Raw genomic sequence first — 20,262 nt, 5'->3', positions numbered from 1 at the left:
TACAAAAACAAAATAATTTTTTAAAAAGCCTAGTGTGGTGGCATGTACCTATAGTCCCAGCTACCTGGGAGGCTAAGATAGGAAAATCATTTGAGCCTGGGAGGTGGAGGCTGCGGTGAGCTGTGATTGTACCACTGTACTCCAGACTGGGTGACAGAGCAAGACCTGTCTCAAATAAAAGTCATATAATAAAACAAACTTGGCTTATACAAAAGAGTCTTATTACAGATGGAGAGTAGGGAGGTGGTGGGGAGCGCAAGCCTAGAGAGATCTTTTACTAGGCTGTCATTACTGAAAAAATTATGGTAAATGGAAAACCATGGAGAATCATTGATTTAATTCAGTGTTTTATTGTGTTTCCGCCAATGGAAATAGAGAAACAGATTCTTATCACAAAGAAAATTTTAATAACTTTATAGTTTTTGAGAATCAAATTATTTATCAAACTAGAGTATGATTTGCATATTTATCCATTTATAGTGTTAGTGGACCAATATTTGTACAATTAAATTGATCCTCCTATGGTAGAAATTGGTAAAATTTAGAGCTCTGTATTAAAGTAATTGACAATATTAAAGAGTGACCCTGTTGAATTGCCTTTTTAATGTAAAAATGAACATTCTACACAAACAAGAAAGGAAGTCAGATATTGTGCTTTGCTGACTTTCAGAATCAAACTAATCTCTTAGTAGTGGGGATCTGGTGTAACATAAAAGTTTATTCTGCCTTTTGACATGTTGATATAGAGGTTTTACTGTCAGGTTCCAAGAAATTTGTCAAGCTCCAGAATATTTGCTCCCCTTTCCTATATCATGCAGAGAGAGAAAAATGGAACTGCTAGCCAAAAAGCATTCATACATTCTCTTAAATTGTTCTACATTGCCACTTTTTCAGGAACAGGAAACCTGGAAAAAATAGTGCAGTGTAAACTGGAAAGTCTTCAGATTTAATGGAGATTTTCTTTGTTCTTACAGTGAGTGATATGGTTTGGCCGAGTCCCCACCCTAATCTCACCTTCAATTGTAATAATCTCCATGTGTCAAGTGGAGATAATTCAATCATGCGGGCTGTTTCTCCCATACTGTTTTCATGGTAGTGAAAAAAAGTCTCATGAGATCTGACGGCTTTATAAAGGGGAGCTCTCTTGCCTGCCACTATGTAAGACATGCCTTTGCCTCTCTTTTGCCTTCCACCATAATTGTGAGGCCTCCCTAGCCATGTGGAACTGTGAGTCCATTAAACATCTTTCCTTTGTAAATTACCCAGTCTCTGTTATGCCTTTATTAGCAGCCTGAGAACAGACTAATACAGTGAGTCTGGTTTAAAATTAGGCACATAGATAAATAGCTTTCAGATTGTGAGCTACTCAAGGACAACTTATAAATCCAACCAATATACATGCCCACAAAGGTCAGAATTTAAAACTTCTTGATTTAGGAGTTCGAGTGTGCAATTATGGAAAGTGCAGTGTACTCCTTGGTGTGGAAATACTTTCTTTTCATTCAGATAGCAAAACGTAAGAGATAATATTAGCTTGAAATCAAAGTGGCAATTTCTCAAAGGAAAATGATCATGCACTGGGTGAGTTTAATCTCTCTATGATATGAGTTCACCAGGAATTTGTAGAGCTAGGTGATATGCATTAAGTATTTTAAATCGCTCTAAAGTGTTTGTTTTGTATCATCATTTCAATCTAGTTACTTCCAAGGAGGAACAGAGAGAAAATATTCAATTTTAATAATACACATACAGAACACACGACTTAGGATAAATATCAGATGAAAGTTTGGAGGCTATAGAAAGAAAAGGGAGAGATAATAATGTGTAGTATTATGGATAATTTTTACTTTGTAATATGCAGATCTAATATTTTTAAAGCCATTTCTTTTATTTATCCTGGATAAAAGCACATGTCATAGAAAGGAGTGGTGGCTGTTTGAGGAGAAGGTCAGGGGTAGATAAGGTAGAGAAGTCAAATATGTTCTCTCATTTCTTGGACTGCCTTTTAGTTATGTTGATTTTTTTTGTTTTTCTGCACAGAATCATTTTAGTGTAAAGTAGCCCTATTTGTTTATTTTTGCTTTGGTTTCCTATGCTTTTGGTATCTTTTCCAAAAATTTATTGTCAAGACCAGTGTTCAAGGAACTTTATCCTTATGTTTTCTTCTAGAAGTTTTAAGGTTTCAGATGTTACATTTAAGTCTTTAATCAAATTTGAGTTAATTTTTTATATGGTTTAGGATGAGGGTCTGATTTAATTCTTCTCCATGGGTAGGTCTCATTTTCTAGTACAGTTTATTGAAAGAACCATCCTTTCTCCATTGTGTATTCTTGGCACTCCTATCAAAGATTGGTTGACCATATATGTATGGGTTTATTTCTGGGGTTTATATTCTGTTCCATTGATCTATGTGTTTGTTTTATACCAGTGTCACACTGTTTTGATTATTATAGCTTTGTAATATAGTTTGAAATAAGGGCGTCTGATGCCTCCATTTTAGTTTTTCTTTCTCAAGTTGCTTTAGCTATTTGGGGTCCCTTGTGGTTGCATATGAATTTTGGGATTTTTTTCTATTTCTATGGAAAATACCATTGGAATTTTGGTAGGGATTGCACTGAATCTGTAGATCTCTTTGAGTTTTGTGGATATTTTAATCATATTAAGTCTTCCAACCCATGAACACAGGGTTTCTTTCCATTTATTTGTATAATCTTCAATTTCTTTCACTAATGTTGTACAGTTTTCAGTGTACAGATCTTTCACACCATTGATCAAATTTATTTCTAATTGTTTTGTTGTTTTCATGTTATTGTAACTAGAATTATTTTCTTAACACTTTTCATAGTTCATTGTTAGTGTATAAAAACACAATTTACTTTTGTATTGTGATTTTGTATCCTGAAATTTTAGTTAATTAATTTCCTAGTTCTAACAGTTTTAGGTGGAGTCTTTGGGGTTTTCTATATATAAGATTATGGTATCTGCAACAGAGACAATTTAACTTCTTTCTTTTCTATTTTGGTCCCATTTTGTTTAATTGCTGTGGCTGGGACTTCTAGTACTATGTTGAATAGAAGTGGCAAAAGTGGTTCAGAGATAGATTTTTAACATCTATATGTGATATTTATTCACAGGGACAATAGCATATTCATCTCTTCTAAATTCAGACACTGGACTTCATAGTGTTGGCTATAGAAAGATATTATTGTTGACTATATTTAAAATAGAACGTATCAATAAATACCTAAAATATATTAACATTTTGTTAATTGCTATTAAGAGCTGCTGAAATGCCATAACTTATATTGTGTCTAGCTGTTTTTAATGTAATTTTGCTTTAATTTTATCTTTTCAATTGTTCATACAATTGTGGTAATAGTGTGTGTGTAATTTTATTTACTGTCTGTTTCACATAACATGCATTCCTTATAGTTTCAAATACTCTATATAAATTAATTGAATAGCTACAAAATATTCTGAAATTTATCTTAGCTATTTGCCAGTTGTTAAAGACTTGGATTTTTTCCTCATATTCTTGAATATAATATTTCTGTAATGAAGATATTTATGTTTAAAGCTTTCTTCCATATTTGGGAATACTTTCTTAGTATAAATACAGAGAATTAAAACCAATGGATTTCCAACTTCAGATCTTGTGGAAAACGTATGCCAAGAGGGAGTTAGAAATGTAAGATAATTATTGAGAAAAATACTTGTGAAATCATAGAGGGCACAGAAATAGGCAGGGAGAGATCCAGATCACAATGTATATAAGACACTTGTGAAAGAGAGGGAAAGAAAAATAATTATTATGATTCTCAAACTCTCATGAAGCTTCGAGAAAGTCTTCACTAGCCCAAAAGAGAGGAGCTCTGGTTATTATACATTAAGTGTCCCATGTTGTGCAGAAATGGCTAAGCTTTGGTAGCCCTACCATGCTCAGTCAGCTGCCAGGGAAGAGCATGGCCTTGGAGGAAATGTTACAACAAATAATGAAGGTACTATATCTAGTGGTTGTCAGCTAATTGCATTCCTCCAGCTGAGCTGCAAGTGATTTCTTAACTCTCCACAGCTATTCCAGCAAATACGGACATTTTTAGCAATAGTGGAGTATCAAGTTATTTTCTGAAAGGTCTATAAAAATTTATACTCTACTACCCATGTTTTGTCACCAGCTTTTACTGCCATTATTAATAGTAATTATTAGAACTTTGAAAGTTATAATTGCTATTCAACTGTTACCTTCGTTTGCATTTTTTGATTAGTAATGATGTGATTTTTCCCATTGGTTTGTTAACCAGTTATTTTTCCTTTTTGTTAATTTATTCCTAATGGAGACTGAATGTTATTATATATTTATATATGTTACAAATAGTTTTCTTATTGTTTGCTTTTACTTTTTAATTTGTTAAAGCTATACATTTTAATTTTTAGCGATTTTTGCCTGTCACATTAATATTTGAAAATACTCCATAGATTAGAAAACACTTTCTCTTTTTTCTATTTATTAAATTCTTATTTATATCAGAATGCTATATAATAATTTATATTGATGTGCTATGACAATCAAAATTTAATCTATCCTAAATTGACAATGTTCTCAATATCAATTATTGAATAAACTTTACTTTCTCTACTGATCTTTTATAATAGCATCAATAATTTTAGATTCCCATGAAAATCCATTATCCATATCTTGAAACCACAATGGGTGTCACTGATATTTACACCTATGCACAATGGCTACAGATGATTGTATTTCATTATTTAATTTGTATGGTACTGCCTGCTAGTGACTCTAAGCATCTTTTCATTCACTTCTTCATTCATTCCAGAAATATTTATTAACTCAGCCAAAACAAAACTGACAACGATCCCTTGTTTTCTCTACAGAATAGTTATATTCACTAACTAGTTTTTCTCTTCTTTTATGAATTAATCATTTACATATTTAAAATTGTTCTCTACTTTTTTCATTTTTTCCATTTGTTGGGTTTTCTTTGTATTCAAGAAACATTGCCCTTTCCCTGTTTAATGCAGTGTTAGTATTTTCTCCCAGCTTTTGACATAAAAAAGTTTTAAAATTTTAGGGAGGCAAATCTGTTGATCTTTGTTATATTTCATTCTGCCATGTTACTTTAATAACATAGCATACTGTATTATGATATGATGACATGACATGACACAAATGATGGAATATATGATATTAAACAATAATATAATGAACATCTGTGAATCCTCCTCTCAACTCAAAAGCTAGAACCTTTTTTCTCTCAAGATGGTAGATTAGAGGCATTGCTACCATATCTCTCCCACTTGGAAGAACAACAGAGTGTGTACAGGAGAACTGAAGGAATCTATGGAACCTTTGAAGGAGTTGGGTAAAGAACTGTGAGTCCCCAGAGTATGAAAGGAGAGTTTGCCTTGAGGATACACACTCCCACTGGGGACCCTGAAAGTCCAGGCCATGGGGGAAGGCCCTAACCCCACCTAGCACAGGAACTGACTTGGGGAGTATTGTGGAATATAAAAGGAGGAGCAGCGTTGGTAGACCCTTGCATGCACTTCCAGACTCCAGTGCGGACCTAGGGCAGCCATTCCTTACTGCTCTTCACAGGTAACCCAGCAAAGGACAGCAAAATCTTCAGGCAGTGGTTACAAGTTGAAAGATGCCCCCAGAGGGGGTTTCCTGATATAACCACAGGTGGGGATGAACTTCAGCCAGGGCCAGGGTAAGGGAGAGTGAAAAGTGGGCTGTGAATGCAGGTGTTGTGAGTGCAGGAACCACAGGTGCAATAGCCTAGTGCTTGACTTTGCAGTGGATGGGGAGGGGAGTGACCTGAAGACCAAGGTTGCTGTCTCCCTGGGGAAAGCCTATGGCTCCAGGGAGTTGCGAGTTCTGATTACAGGCTGACTGGAATTCAACTCGCTGCTGTCAGTGAAACACTGTAGGAGTGAATCTGCTTTAGCAAGGGCATTGGGAATGGTGTGGGGCATACCACCACTTGCTACTCCTCACTCCCTGCAAAAACACTTCTGTGCAGCAGAGACAGCAACACTCCCCAGTGGACTATAACCCAGTGGTCTGAGACACATTCCCATCCTTCAATGCCCACAGAGGTTGCTGCTTGTCCTGCACATGAAGACAAGAGCACAAACCTGCCTGACCCAGCCTCTACCTGGCTTTGCCCCATCACTCATCCTGGTGGCTTAACGAAAAGGACAGAATCTCTTGGGAGCTACATGGCCCCACCCATTGCCTGAGAAACCAGAGTACCATCCCTGGGCAACATAAGACAAGTAAAAATCCCACTGCTACTACCACAGCTGGTGCTCTTTTGTAAGTGCTACTTTCTTGCTGGAGGCCCACCAATGCAGTCCATTACAGCATCTCCTGGTAGAATAACACTGCACCCAGAAAGGAGAAAATAACTGTGTGATACCTATCACCCCTTCCTGCACTACTCTGGCTAACTTGTTATTGGTCTGCCAAGGCAAGACTAAGCAAAAAGAACAAATCTGGAGGCATCACATTACCTGACTTCAAACTATACTCTAAGGCCATAGTCACCAAAACAGCATGGTATTGGTGAAAAAAAGACACATAGACCAATGGAACAGAATACAGAACCCTGAAATGAAGCCGAATACTTACAGCTAACTGATCTTTGACAAAGCACCCAAAAACATAAAGTGGAGGAAGGACACCCTATTCAACAAATGGTGCTGTGATAATTGGCAACCATCTGTAGGAGAATGAAAGTGGATCCTCATCTCTCACCTTATAAAAAAATCAACTGGATTAATCAGACTTAAATCTAAGATCAAAAATCATAAATATTCTAGAAGAAAACCTTGGATAAACTCTTCTGAACATTGGCCTAGTCAAAGAATTCATGACTAAGGCCCCAAAAGCAGCTGCAACAAAAACAAAAATAAATAAATGGAACTTAATTAAACTAAAAAGTTTCTGCACAGCAAAAGAAATGATCAGCAGAGTTAACAGACTCCCAAAGAATGAGAGAAAATATTTACAAACTGCACATAAGGAGAGAAGACTAGAATCCAGAATCTACAAGAAACTCAAACAAATCATCAAGACAAAAACAAATAGCCCTATCCAATAGTGGGCAAGGGAGATTAATAGACATTTCTCAAAAGAAGATATACAAATGGACAACAAACATATGAAAAATTGCTCAACATCACTAATCATTGGGAACATGCAAATGAAAACCACAAGGAGATACCGCCTTACTCCTACAACACTGGGCAGTATTAAAAATTCAAAAAACAACAGATGTTGGCTAGGATGTGGGAAAAATTGAATGCTTATACACTGCTTGTTTGAATGCAAATTTGTACAACTTCTATGCAAAACAGTATGTAGATCCCTTAAAGAGTGAAAAGTAGATTTACCATTTGTATTACCCAGGGTTTTCTAGACGGACAGAACTAATGGAGTTTATTAAGTATTAACTCACAGGATCACAATGTCTCACAATAAGCCCTCTGAAGGTTAAAAAAGGGAGATCCAGTCTGAGTTCCAAAACTGAAGAACTTGGAGTCAGATGTTTGAGGGCAGGAAGCACCCAGAATGGGAGAAAGATGTAAGCTGGGAGGCTAGGCCAGTCTCTCTTCACATTTTTCTGCCTGCTTTATATGCTAACCATATTGGTAGCTGATTAGATTGTGCCCACCGAGATTAAGGGTGGGTTTGCCTTTCCCAGCCCACTGGCTCAAATGTTAATCTCCTGTGGCAACACCCTCACAGACACACCCAGGATCAATATCTTGTATCCTTCAGTTCAATCAAGTTGACACTTGGTATTAACCATCATACCATTTGATTGAGCAATCCTACTACCCAGTATCTACCCAAAGGAAAATAAGTCATTATATGAAAAAGACACCTGTGTATTTATGTTTATAGCAGCAAAATTCTCAGTTTCAAAGATGTGGAACTAACCTAAGTGTCCATCAACTAATGAGTAGACAAAGAAAATAGTATTCCATGGTATGCCATGGAATGCTATTCAGCCATTAAAAGTAACAAAATAATGTCTTTGCAGCAACGTGGATGGAGCTGTATGCCACTCTTCTAAGTAAAGTAACACAGGGATGGAAAACAAAAAACCACTTGTTCTCACTTTTAAGCAGGAGCCAAGCTATGAGTACGCAAAGGCATATAGAGTGATATAATGGATTATAGAGACTCAGAAGTGGGAGAGTGGAAGAAGGGCTAGGGATTAAAAAAAAAAGTACACATTGGGTATAATGTACACTACTCGGGTGATTGGTGCACAAAAGTTTCCAAAATCACCACTATAGAATTCATCCATGTAACAAAAAACCACTTGTACCCCAAAAGCTAGTAAAATAAAAATTAATTTTAAAGACATGGATACTTATAAATGTCTTTAAGCTATCTACATATTCCATCCCTAGGCCATTCAAATGCTTCCCTGTCTCCACAGTACCATCTTGTACTTTTTATTATCATTCACTTGTTCTTTTTAAAAGGGACAACTGTTTCTCATTACTTGAAGTCTCTGAGTTTGACAGTTTACCTACTAGCTAGAATTTATTTTTAATGACTTCGATACTTTAGCATTTATTTTCAGACAAATGCAGAGTGAGAAAAATTTTGATTTGCCTGATATATATGTTTCCAATTGAGGTCCAACAATGCAATGCTCTACTGGCTTATTGCAGCTGTTACACCAAAAATAGTGTATCGTTTTTGTGTGCATGTGTGTGTGTGTGTGTGTGTGGTCTACTTAGTTACATTTCTTTTGCATTTCCATGGAGGCAGGTCCACAAACAGTTAAAGTAACATTTTGCATGTGTGATGAAACTGAAAATGTGACTAAATTTGTGGATTTATGAGATGATGTCTGATTTTTTTTAAAAAAATGTATAGTACACAACAATTTATTGTTATATTAACCTGGGTCAAGAATAGCTGAAACTCTTCTCAACTATTGTTTTATTATAAATAATTCCTGCATATAATTTGTTATTTAGAAGAAATATGTACTAAATAAGGTGTCTTTAAACATAAACACACATAAAATGATGCTATGTATTGATCAATTGATGGAAATATTGTGGCAACATGCTTTGCAGGATGTTAACTCTGTAATTTCCCTAGGAGCAATGACTTGGTATTTGCTAACTCACTATTTCCAGTGACTTTATATCACATAATCCCCACGTGTCAAGGGAGGGACAGGGTGGGAGGCGATTGAATCATGGGGGCAGTTTTCCCCATGATGTTCTTGTGACAGTAAGTCTCGTGAAATCTGATGGTTTTATAAGGGACTTTTCCCCCTTCGCTCCTCACTCTTCTCTCTCCTGCTGCCTTGTTTCCCCATCACCTTCCACCATGATTGTAGGTTTCCTGAGGCCTCCCCAGCCATTTGGAGCTGTGAGTCAATTAAACACTCTTTCCTTTATAAAGTACCCAGTCTCAGGGAAGTTCTTTATAACGATGTGAAAATGGACTAATACAACCATTATAGTGATATGGATTATTTTACTCATATAGACATATGTACATGTATGGTGTGTGTGTGTGTGTGCGCATGCATGTCTGTGTGTATAAATATCTATATTTTAAAAATTATATGCAGTTATCATAGAAGTACTTTATAATCAGAAATAAAATTGTGACAAATGTTTGATAACTGTTTTCTATCTGTTTATTTGCTTTGACCTTGTTGGTGTGGTCTGATTTATAAGAAGGATTTTTAAGGGAAATCCTGTTTTCTTTCATATGGGGTCAGGGAGGTCAGTAAAATTGTCATGAGTGAATTTACTATAGATGTTATTAAACCGGGTGTATTTGATAAATTACATGTGTAAGCACATAGATAGATAAAAGCAAGCTAATGAATTTGAATTGCGCATTTCACATTCTGGGCCATTCTGGGTACCACTATGAGAATACAGTGGTATAGTGTCTTGCACAAAACCAACATCTGAGCCAGAGAGATGAGATGGTAAGTAGAATTATAAATGTGAAGACCCATTTGACAGACTAGGATTTGAATGAAGTTTATTATAGTATAAAATGAAATGTAAACTAGTAATAGAACAGTAAGACATAAGACTGCCAAGAACTTTGTGATGGGAGTTTGAGCATATACACTATTACTAAAGATTAGACTGGAGTTAACTTTATTGTCTTGGTACATTTATACAATTACAGGAAGTCATGCATCCTCACTCACTCATCGTATCCCATTTATCACATGAATGTACTTTACAAATGTTACTGCCAAGACAAAGGAAAGCTACACGATGAAAACGTCTTTATTTTCCTCTTCTCTTTAGTGTCTAATGTTCTGCAAATAGTAAAGTCTATTTTGCTATGTTTAGAAAAATGCCCAGCACGCTATAGAGGAGGGGTCTTCAAACATTTAGATGAGATTACAGTGCTACAGAAAAGAGAGTTAAATCTTCAGAGGGTTTATTCTTCTTCGGGAAATTTCTTTCCCTACTGATAGTCTACTATTTGTGAGAGTATCCTGACAAAATCAAGATTTATTAATTCTTCATCTGGTGTCCTACAAAACTCACTAGGCGCCTAAGGTGTATACTCAAAACACTTTATCAGTTCCTTGTTTACACATTTTTCTATGTGATTTCTTAACCAGAGAAACTATTTTGAACTGCATATTTCTTATCAGGACTCCACTAATACCTTCCTCCACCCATATTGACAGCCATATAGTTATTCAGCCACGACCCTGCCTGTCATTCACTGGAGCTGATAACAGAAGAATAAAAGTCAAGAAGTCAAGGAAGTGTTGGCTCTACATTAATTTTAAGACAGTGGTTTTCATTTTGGAGGAAGGAGTCCAAAGATTCCATTGAGAATCTGATGAAAGCGGTGGACCCTTTCCCTTAAAGGTTTTGAATACATATATGCCATGATTCATGTAAAAACTGAAAGTATTTGTTAAAATGTTATTAAAATGTGTTAAAATGTTATAAAACCTGCACATGGATTCTTTGAAAGTATACACATTCCAGGTCTAAAACTTTCACTCATTCTGTTGCAGAGAGAAATCAGCTCTGCTATCATTGAATTCACTTTGATAAACTGGACTGTGGAGATATAGGGTTGGGCTTTCATCATAAATGAACCTAGAGCAGCAATATCCTTATATAAAATACAAGAACGGTACCTGAAGGATAGGGGCCCATAAGGCCGCTGAATACGTCCTCCAGTTCAGTCAAGTTATCCTGCTTCTTAAATGGGTTTATCCCATTTCTTCAGGGCCTAGGGTTGCATAGCTAAATTCCTAAATAATATACATTTATCTAGTGTATCCTGTGTTGATTCACCAATATATACGGGATGGCAGTAAATTGTTAGAGTAGTAATGAGGGTTTTCACATGTGACACCACTATATCTTTCTTTACTGTAGGCAAAATTAACACCAGTCAACTAGGAAGAAGACAGTATGATGACAGCAAGCTGAGCTTTTAAATCTACTAGAAGATTCTTTCTTGTACAGCTTGTGGAGATATGATTGCTATGGAGCCAATTTGTACATGTGAACTAAGATGTGAGCCTTTGCCAACATATTTTGGATATGAGAGACTGAAATATCCCCCCATGCTAATGACGTATAGACTCTGATTTTTATTTAAATGATGTAATTTTGGAGTCAAACTCCTTTGCCTGAGTGAAAGGAATATAGGTTTTGAAGTTAGACACAGCTAAGTCTGAATTCTAGCTCAGGCACTTCCTAGGACCTTGTTTATATTGTACTTAACCTATGAGTCTGTTTTGTAATCTGTAAAAAGAGTATAAATAATATTTACCTCAGGCACACTGCAAAACTTCTAAACAGTTTAAAATTCCTGATCTCAGCTCTCAGTAATTAGGAACCATATCTGATTATCACCCTGGGGCCAATGCTTGTGTGCCAGTGTGATTCATCAAGGTAATTATTAAAACTATCAAACAAATTTTGGCATTTATTGATACCAGGATAAGAAGCCCATGCTTTTTTCCATAAACAATGGGGATTCATTGAAGATTTATCTCTCCTAATTTTTATATGAATGAAAACAAAAAAATAAGCTAATTAGAAATAATGAAAAATTATTTCTATATTACTGCAAATTCAGAATGATTGAATTATCTTCTGCAGGCCTCAAAACGTAGTCATTTTTCAAGTGAATGATTTAACATTGCAATGACATTGCACTCTGTTGTAGTTAGTGTTTTCATTATTAGAGGAGCACGTTGCGTTGTGGACAATTAGCCTGCACTTCAATGATGACATTTGTTCAAAAATTTCCGGGATCACTCATGAAGGCTTGAATTGCACTATTTGAAGAAAAGTGACGGACTAAAAAATGTGAGGTTAACATAAGTCATATTTACTTTTATCATAGGAGTTATAATTGCTGAAACCCTTCTTAGTTGGCCCAAATGGGTAAACTGAGTCCCCAGTAAGAGAGTAGCCTTCAATTGCATAGCAAGATAGAAACAGATTTTGAAGTGGAACAGGAGCACGAATTTTATTTCTAATACTGAGAAGTATGAATGAAACCTTTGTGGGTGGCAGGTCTTTATTCAACAGCTACATGATTTCCTACTATGGGTGGTGTCAATAATCCAATGAGTATGTAAGTCCCCATGATTTACCAGGCACTATACTAGGTGAACACATCAGAAAAACCCACAACCCTCATGGGGCTTATAGACTAGAAAATTCAGACAGCAACATATACACACTTGTTCATCTAATAATAATTCTGTAACTCTGATACAGGAGATGCACAGGCCTAAGAAAGACTATCAAATGGGGAGATTATATAGTTAAAGAGATCAGCACATTATTACTACAGTCCCAAACAAGTTGTTAAATTCTTTTAGAGGCTGCTCTATCCATGAAAATAATTCCAAAGGCTATAGGAGTCTTTATGTATCAAGTAACTCACAGTTTATTCGCATCCTTTCAAAAACCATGATCTTAGAGTAAGGTCCAACCAATATATTGTCTAACTCGACTTCATATTTTCATTACAAAATTTCTTACTACATAAATGCAAAAATTATCCTCAGATTTCAGTTAGCGTTTCACTGGTTTGGAGCTATGAACTTCACCAGGGGGTGATTTGGGCAGGTTCAACCACTAGGGGTCCCCTTGGGACAGGGCCCCAGTAAGAGGACCTTGAAACTATGTCTGTGGCTGTACAGTCAGCCTATACACAAAACAGTGTTTAGAATTTGCGTTGGGCCTGGAAAAGCAGTAAGATTTTGGATAGTGTTGGATGTGAGAAGAACCTCCGTTATTCCAATCAGCAGAAGCAGAGAGGGGGATGTGTAGGAGGCTAATTTAGTTAGAGAATAGCAACTGAATCAGTTGGGCTGGGACACTGAGTGTGTGAAGGATATAAATAGAACATAAGATTAGAGCGGCGGCACCACAAAGAAATAATAAATGCTTAAAGTGATATATTTGAAGTGAAATTGTTTGAGTCTCAACCACCAGGCTAAGGAATTTTAATTTTATCATGTTAACAATCGGGAGTCTTTGAAGCTTTTTAAGAAAAAAATATAAACAGAGGAAGCAGTGTTTAGGAAGCCTTTTAAATATACAATCAGCAGTTGAAAGGAAAAAAAAAAAACAGTGGAGCCTGACAGAAAGTGAAGGATACCAAAATATCAAGGAAAATAAGCATGGCCGCATGGTTAATGTCCCAGGATACCATATAACAATAGAAGCACAGAGAACCTAGGATAGGCATTTGGAAAATTGTCGGCATTCAAGTATAGGGTATGGACGAAGCAAGCAAGAAAGAACAGAGGAAAAGTGGCGAGTAGTTCCGATTCTGCTGAAAACAGTCAGTGTGGGAACAAGTAGCAAAAACAGTTTTTATATACTCTACAGAACTAGAAAAATCTATAGAGCTAGACAATGAAGAATAAAAGTCAGTAAAAATAAAACTGTGCCCTGTGATTTTAAAAGACGTAGATAGAACTTAGCTTACTAGATTAAGTAACCATGAAATGGACAGTAAAGCAAAGAAATGAAGAGAGAGGAGAGCTCAGTAAGATGGAGTGAGGTTGGAATTCTGCTCTGCTATTTGACCTTACAAACCATACTTTCCTCTCTCAGCATCATACTTCTCTTATGTAAAATGTGGTACTAATACTAACTCATGATGCTTTTGTGACTAATACATTTGATAATGCATAAAGTATTTAACATAGTGCCTGGAGTATAATATTTATTAAGAGCTTAACCTGAGTTGCTTATTATGACATTTGGTATAAAGGGAATGGCCCCATGCCTTTCTATGGCCTCTGAATAAATCCTCGCATGCAAGATTATTATAGAATATGGCATCAGGAAAAATAATGTTGGCTTTCCTTAGAAATTGCTGAGCTTCCTGCTTTGTAATAACGAGGGCTATGCAAGTTTTAGTTTTTGTTTACAGGTCTGTTTCCCTTTGACTTGGTTTCCTGATATATTAGGACTAATTTTGAAACTCAAGTCTAACAAATAAGTTAACTCTTACAGTTTTCATATGTTCTTCTTTATTTCCGTGCTTCTGATTTTGTGTTTTTAATGAATTTCGTGGTTTTTAATTATCATTTATTATGCACCTTTTTTTCTTGGCATGGTGTTATTCTACATGCAAGTTCAAAACACCCTTGTAAAGTAAAAATCATTAACCTTATTTTACATATGAGTAAACTAAAGTTCAGGGAGGTGAAGTTACTTCCAAACTCACACAGTTAATAAGTGCAAGAGTAGGGATTTGAAACTACGTTTCTCAGGCCTCAAGCTTTTGCCATTTTCTTTCTTTTTCTTTTCCTTTTCTTTTTCTGAGACGGAATCTCGCTCTGTCTCCAGGCTGGAGTGCAGTGGCACGATCTCAGCTCACTGCAAACTCTGCCTCCCGGGTTCAAGCTGTTCTTCTGCCTCAGCCTCCTGAGTAGCTGGGACTATAGGCATGTAACACTGTGCCCAGCTAATTTTTGTATTTTTAGTAGAGATGGGGTCTCACCATATTGGTCAGAGTGGTCTCGATCTCTTGACCTCGTGATCTGCCCGCCTCAGCCTCCCAAAGTGCTGGGATTATGAGCGTGAGCCACCACGCACGGTCCGCTGTTTCTTTTACATTTGTTATGAGTCACAAGAATGGGTAAAGTCATAATAATATAAAAATGACTTAAAAGCAGTATAGTTGAAAAAGTCTGGGATTTTTAAGGACTGTACATGTAAAATATATGAACTCTATGATATGATTTCAAAAAAAATTAGCATATGGGACCGACCCCATCTACTTCTTTCTGGTCTGACTACATTCAGTTCTGGCATCGTACTTCAGCAGGAGGACAGTCAAGGTAGACTGTACTCAAGAGATGCTACCCAGATGGTAATGAGACCTTACACTAGTCATGTGAGGATCATTAGAATAAACTTGAGAGCTTTGCATGAAGAAAAGACATAGTGCAGATATCTATCTATATAAATATATATATATATTTTTTTTCTTTTTACATTTGTGAACTGATAAGAGATTAAACTTGCTTTATGTGGTGCACCAGGACAGAACTAGAACCTGTGACAGAAGTTGCAGAGCGGAAGATTTGAAATAAAAATAAAATGTTCTCGTATTAAAGACTATCCATTAATAGAACGAGGTGTCTCAAGAGGTGAACTTGAAAGCATTTGAGTTTTTAAGAAGAGGTTGGATAGCCACTTGGGAAAAGCGTTGCATAGGAGTTTAAAATAGTAGGTATGGGATTAGACAGGTGCTAAGGCCATTCCAACCACTAGTTTGTGATTGAAATAAAGATAACTGTATTGCCCTATCCATATGTTTTCAGTCAGATGTTTCTGCATCATGAAACTAAGTCAGGATAAGAAGTAATACTGAACCCCAATACCTCTGTTGTGTAAAGCAGAAAAGTTGTATTTGTTTTCACACTTGAGCTCGACTGTGGGTCAGCAAAGAAGCTCTGCTCTGCCTAGTCACTCAGCGCAATTACTTTTGATATTAACTATCCCAGGTTAAGGGTACAGTCCTTCACAAGACTGCCCTCACTTTATGTATCAGCCACAAGCTTGGAAGTTTCCAGGGTCACCCACACTTCTGACCAACTAGCCAAAAATTTGGAATTTTCACAACCTCTTTTTGTTCAAGAACTTTCTAGAACAACGCACAGAACTCAGTAAAACTCTATACTTAAAATTAGTTTTATTATAGCAAAATCAGTACAAATCAGAAAGAGCCAAAAGAATAGAGGATGATGTCTGGGAGTGTCTAACACAAAGGTGTCCTCTCCCTATGTATTTAGGATGGATAATTCTCTCAGTATAGAGTGTTCTTAACCAGGGAGGCTCACTTGAGCTTTGTTGTTGGTAGTTTCTATTGGGGTTCCATTACATAGTCTCAAATGATTGAACCATTGGCTAAGAGGTTGAATTCAATCTTTTACCTCTCCTCCCCTTCCTGGAGGTTGGGCTGATGCCATCTGGCTCAAAACTCTAACGCTGTAATCATATAGCTGGTCTTTTTGGCATGACCAACCCCTACTCCGAGTCACTATCTCACTATCTTAGTATCAACTATGCAGGGGCCCACCAAGAGTCCCCTAATTAGCATAAACTACTAAGTGTGGCCTGCAGGGCCTGCAATGATGACAAAGACATTTCAATTACTCAAGAAATCTCAAAGTTTAAAGGCTACCTCCAGAAATGAGGAACATAGGCCAGCCAAATTTTTTATTACATAACACTCAGGGACCCCAGGAGGATGAAACTGCCACCATCTTGAACTTTGATCATTGCAGTGAGGACAGAAAGAGAAATTTGGGTAGTCTCACACTGGTAATTAAATGTCCTGTCCCAGAAAATGGAATGTTATTTCTATTGACAACTCATTGGCCCAAATTAGTCACATGACTCCAGTAAGCCATAAGGGGTCCACAAAGTACAATTCTTCAATGGGATTGGAAGTGAAGAGTAAAAAATATCTGACTGATAGTCCTAGTGACTCACCATAAAGTTTCTTCAGTTGAACATCATATTCTTAGCATAGCCACCTTTTACCAATATTTTCATTCACAAATTATTTTACATGGATGCGGTCTTTAAAACTAGCTAAATATCAATAAAATATCACTATACTGAATGATGTTATTTGGAAACTCATAATTATTTTCATAGATTTAAGGTTTTATTTTGAATAATAAAGCTTCTGTGTTCATCTTTTATTTCCCTTAACCATGTTAACTTTAAATTGTGTGTTAAAAATAGAAATGACATGTAGCAGAGTATTGAGTACTTTAAATATTTTTGTTGCTGTGTGAATTTATTTCAATACAAATAATTATAAAGGGTAAAATAAAATCACTCTGTTACATTAAACTAATAACTTGGGTTTGAAAAACAAATATTTCTTTTGTATTTGCCAAGTAATCTAGACTACTACTTAGATTTATGTTGGTATCACAAATACTAAGGGGAATGAAGCAGTCTTACACTATTAGTCATAATGTCACACAAACACACAGTTACACAGTTATTAAAATCAGTTCAGAAGCTAATACATTTTTTCCTTTGCAAAATAGAACAGATAGAGTAAATAAATTAAGAAACTCAAAAGCAGTATTCAAGGCCATTCATCTGACATTCAGTGCTCAGTATATATTACCACTTCTGGATGATGTCAAGGCTATCTCATCTGTGGGGGAAAATGAAAAGAATTGAGAAGGGAAAGATGATTATTTTAGAGAACAGATTCTCTTTTTTTAAAAGAATTACAATAGTTGAACCTCCTGCCTTTCCCCATGCCCCAGGCCTATGTGAATAATTGACAGATATATTACTTCACATCAATCATCACCTAAGATGGCACTTCTAGTATCTTTCTGAAATTTCATCATACTTTCCCGCATCTCCTCTTCTGCTAGAAATTCAAGGAAGGAAATACCTAACTAGTCAGGAAACATGAGAATTTACAGTTAATTTTGAAAAGGCTCTTACAGTATTAGAAACTTTGTTTAGAAATCCAGTTTAAAAGGAAGAATATAGTCTTGAAACCAGAAGTCAAGAGATATCATATGAGATAATTAAAAAGTAATTTACCAGTAACAACAAAAATTCCAATTAGAGTCTTCTCACCAGTCCTTAAATATGAAAGTAATTTCCATATATTAAGGACCTAATATGTGTGATTTATATTCATTATCTCCAATCATCCTAATAACCTGTGAAATAAATGTTAGGATGCTTAATGGTAAGGTGAGGAAATGGAGGCTCTGAATAATTAAATTACCTGATCAAAACCAGCATAGTCACAAGATTTACAACTAGAATCATTCTCTTTTCCTTTCAACTAGCAGTTAGTTGGAGCTGACCTTTACTGGTGCACAGGAGCCAATTGTTAAACATTCAGGAATTATTTTTGCAGGCTTGTTGTTAAATACAGCCATTATTGAAAATGAAATTATATAAAACTACAATCAAATGAATTATACTAAAATACATAATAAATACTAAAAATTCATCACTTTCTGATTATTTTACTATGTTCTACTACTATCTGTGTTCTTGAGGTTATTACACACATTGTATCAGAATGGTGAAAATAATATATAACAGTGTACTGCTGGGAATCTCTTCCTAGCTCCCCATTCATTAACATCATATTGGTAGTTTGAATTCATCCATTGTAGAAGTAATTACTTCCAAGACCAGCTCAGTCGAGGAGACCCCAACCCAGCAGCGCTAGAGGAATTAAAGACACACACACAGAAATATAGAGGTGTGAAGTGTGCAATCAGGGGTCTCACAGCCTTCAGAGCTGAGAGCCCTGACCAGAGATTTACCCACATATTTATTCACAGCAAGCCAGTCATTAGCATTGTTTCTATAGATATTCGATTAACTAAAAGTATTCCTTATGGGAAAGGAAGGGATGGGCCGAATTAAAGGAATAGGTTGGGCTAGTTAACTGCAGCAGGAGCATGTCCTTAAGGCACAGATTGATCATGCTATTGTTTGTGGCTTAAGAATGCCTTTAAGTGGTTTTCCGCCCTGGGTGGGTCAGGTGTTCCCGGCCCTCGTTCTGGTAAATCCACAACCTTCCAGCGTGGGGTCATCATCATGAACATGTCACAGTGCTGCAGAGATTTTGTTTATGGCCAGTTTTGGGGCCAGTTTATAGCCAGATTTTGGGGGACCTGCTCCCAACAATTTCCACCATGGAAATCAACACATGTTATAAACCAGGGGCTTGGCTTGTTTGGGTGCTTTTCTAGATTTGGGAAAATAATAAAGTGTTAATAATGCAGATTAAACTTAAAAATGTGCCATGCCTACAGCCATTATGTTGTGAATAGCATAAATAATTGAGGAAATAGTCTTCCACCATTTGAAAACTATTATCCAATTCAGCAAAAATTGACTCACTTCTTTGCCAAAATTAGTGAAGTGCTGAAGTATCTGTGATACTTCACTTTCACATTACTTCTTAATATAAATGAAAGTCTCAGTCAACATTTATGTTAGAAGTCCATTAATTCATCAATTGTGATGAGAATATAAAAATTAGGAAAAATTAACAAAAGCATTCTGTGAGAATATCAACTATATGGATTGACAATAAAGTACAATAAAGAGTATTGTATATTTAATTCATATTTGTAAATTGCATGCAACACATTGTAAATATCATCAACATTTATTTAAAATATGCACATATGTATGCATATACACACACACACACACACACACACACATATATTTATATATTGCATGCTGCTTAATCATTTGCCAGAAGACCAACAGCTTTCAATGGTATTATGTCAACATTCAGTGAAATTGCTTCTACCAAAAAAAATGAAAAAAAAAAGAACAACTGATAAGCCCCCTAGTTACTAAATTCAGTTCTCTTCTATTTTATTTATTTGTAGCATTTGGCACGTCAGCAACTCCTTTTTTTTTTCTTTTTTTTTTTTTTAGTGAATTATTCTTAGTTTCCAGGAAGCACTCCATCTTTGCTTTTACCATTGTTCAATATAAGTCCCTACATCCTAAATATTGATATTCCAAGGCATTCTGCTATATGTTCTCTAGTGTCACAATATTTATTCTTTGGGCAATATTAGCTACTCACACAGACTTAAACAACTAATAATTTGATAACTTCCAAATATGTACCTCTAACACAGCTATCTTGCTTAGCATTTAGGCAAATGTATAGATATCCCTAAG

This window comes from Colobus angolensis, unplaced genomic scaffold, assembly GCF_000951035.1.
Source record: "Colobus angolensis palliatus isolate OR3802 unplaced genomic scaffold, Cang.pa_1.0 Scaffold485, whole genome shotgun sequence".
Taxonomy (NCBI): Eukaryota; Metazoa; Chordata; class Mammalia; order Primates; family Cercopithecidae; genus Colobus; species Colobus angolensis.
This window is presented reverse-complemented; position numbering follows the sequence as displayed.